The following is a 2,528-nucleotide window of genomic DNA, read 5'->3' as shown; positions in this document are numbered from 1 at the left end:
TGATTTTGTTGCGTTTTTCGTCCCTTACATACATAAAGTTAGGGACCAAACGTGTAATTTTGACCAAACCATAGGGACGAAATTTGCAACAAAATCAAACCATAAGGACGATCCGAGTGCAAAAAAAAAGTTAGGGACCAAACGTGCAATTTTGACCAAACCATAGGGACGATTTCAGTAATTTACTCTTATTATTATTATTAAAGATGTGAAAAAAAGGAACAGTATACTCCCTAAGGAGTTGGCAAAATTGGTCCCTTTATTTATTGAAATGGCATTTTGGTCCTTGCAATTTTGGTCCTTTGTGTAGGGTTGGCCTCCTCATCAGTTTCTGACCCCTCTTTTGTTTTTTCTGCATCTCTTTGCTCACTCACCCTCAATAAATTGATCGGTGGAGGCCACGTGTGTTCATGGGTTTATTTGACTCGACCTTGGTTACACCGTTCACCGCCTCAAATACCTATATACCTTTAATCCTCTGCATTTATTTTCTGCAATTCCGATCTCCACCTCCTTTCTCACCGGTTGTTATCTTCAGTCATAAATCCTTTGATTCAAAGTTGGAGAAAGGGGTACACAATCGATATTCTCCATCGTGCGGGTCCGTCAATTGTCCTACTATTGCCAATTGCGACGCCCCTCAAAATCATCGTCATCGCGGATTCCAACCACCACCGTCTGGGTTATTACCACCGCCTAAACCGGAGACTCTTTATTTTTTCTAATCCATTGGTTTTTTTTATTGTTTCAGGGAGGATTTCCATATACAGTACAAAGAAAAGCATCCAAACAACAATTTCGTTCCTATTCCCAACAAGCCCTTTGTCTTCATCGGACCTGCAATACGCAACCGCTTCTCTTTCCCTGCTCTTTCTCCGACACTGAGCATCACCAAGTTAGATTTTTATCAAACCCTCTTATTATTAGTATTGTCGATTGGTGTCTAGGGTTTGTAACATGTTCGATTTTAGGCGGCTTTGATGTGTATCGTGCTCATTTTTCCTCAATTTCCCTAGGTGTTATTTTTTTTTATTTATGATTTATTTGATTGATTTTTCATTTTTTTTTCATGCATCGTCTGTATGGTCTGACTATCTACATGTGTTGATTTTTTTCTTTGCTCCCTGCTTTTGTGGTTGTTCAGAAGCTAACCGAAGAATTTTCGATTCCGATATTCCATACATGTAACATCATCTTTACCTTTCATAAATGCATTTTGACGTATTTAGTCTTTCCTACCTGAGTAACTTCATTTCAGTTTGCAACCTTATGCCTCATATAGGAAAACAAAGTTTGTTATTCAAATAAGGGAGAATCAGGATATTGCATTGAAGAGTGTCAAGACACCACCATGCACAAGTTGCTTCAAACTTCATTTTTCTAATTGGATTATCTGAAACTGCTTGATAAAACTACTTGATTTGTATTTCAGGAATGAGCTATAGAGAAAAGTGAGAAAGAAGTAGAAATAGAGGAAGAGAAAGGCAAAATGAAAAAGAAAGAGATGAAAGTATGAGGATAAGGAGCAGCAGACGTCAGAACTGGTTAGCGAATACATGAAAGATTTTGTTATCAGTCATTTTAGTTTGAATTTTCTTTTGGATGTCGAAAATTGAGAATTTTTCTTAACATTTGTTTGAATTTGAATGAGAAGTGTTTATGTGTCAGAACTGCAATTATGTGTCGGAACCACGTATTGATTAAATTGTTTTAAAACTTCAATTTGATTAATAGACCTATCCAGTAAAAGGGTAAAATGGTCATTTACTTATTTAGACAATTGAAATTAGACCTGATTCTATAAAATCTTGAATAATTACGCCACATTTTTAAGTTGTTTCTTCATTCTACTTGATGAGATGTCAACTGATTCAGTTGTGTCTCAGGTATAATGCATTTTAATTTATGATATATTTTTGTCACTTTTTTTTTGCTACAGGGATAAATATGCAATTGTTGATTGTTGAACATTGAGGCTTCTTCTAATTCATGCTTTTGATTGGGTTTCATCTTACCACCTGCTTATGAGATTGAATTTTCAAGTGGAGTATTAATCTGCACTAATACTATTTGTTCATGTATCTGGTCTCATCTGAACATTAGTTTTTATTCTGCTGAGTTAGAGGAGAGGAACTCATGGATACTTGGTTGTTATTTTAGCACTTAAAACACCTAAATATATGAGGAGAGGATATTCCTTTGGGGAGGAAGAGGTTAGTCTTCTGACTTTTCTCAATGATGTGCCCAAGAAGGACAAAAAGGTAAAAAAAAAAACGGATTGCTTAAAAGGTTAAAACTCACGGGTGAGTCTCCTTGCTTTATTATATGACTAGACGAATTCCCACGCGTTGCACAGCGAAGATTAAAAATATATTGTAAAAATATTGAAAAATATATGTTTAAAATGGTTATGTTATTGACATTAACTTTGAGATAATATTTTTACACTAATTTATATATATATATATATATATATATATATATATAATCAATTATTTTGAACAATAATATTCATTGACATCAACCCA

The 2,528-nt window shown here is 34.7% G+C and overlaps 1 long non-coding RNA gene across 6 annotated transcripts; it reads left to right on the top strand.

Annotated features, from left to right (window-relative positions):
* The first annotated feature begins 408 nt into the window (after positions 1 to 408).
* LOC145132420 (uncharacterized) lies at positions 409 to 2,236 on the top strand. Of its 6 annotated transcripts, none has more exons than XR_013718063.1 (4): positions 409 to 895; positions 972 to 1,016; positions 1,145 to 1,544; positions 1,940 to 2,236. It is a non-coding gene; the product is annotated as an uncharacterized LOC145132420 (long non-coding RNA). The 6 variants fall into 6 exon arrangements; XR_013718064.1 differs by having other exon boundaries at positions 409 to 1,016; positions 1,145 to 1,359; positions 1,433 to 1,544; XR_013718061.1 differs by having other exon boundaries at positions 411 to 1,016; positions 1,145 to 1,184; positions 1,283 to 1,544.
* The last annotated feature ends 292 nt before the right edge of the window (positions 2,237 to 2,528 follow it).

The sequence above is a fragment of the Lactuca virosa genome, chromosome 8, assembly GCF_052849685.1.
Source record: "Lactuca virosa cultivar CGN04683 chromosome 8, Lactuca_virosa_CGN04683_v6, whole genome shotgun sequence".
Classification (NCBI taxonomy): domain Eukaryota; kingdom Viridiplantae; phylum Streptophyta; class Magnoliopsida; order Asterales; family Asteraceae; genus Lactuca; species Lactuca virosa.
This window is presented reverse-complemented; position numbering and strand designations above follow the sequence as displayed.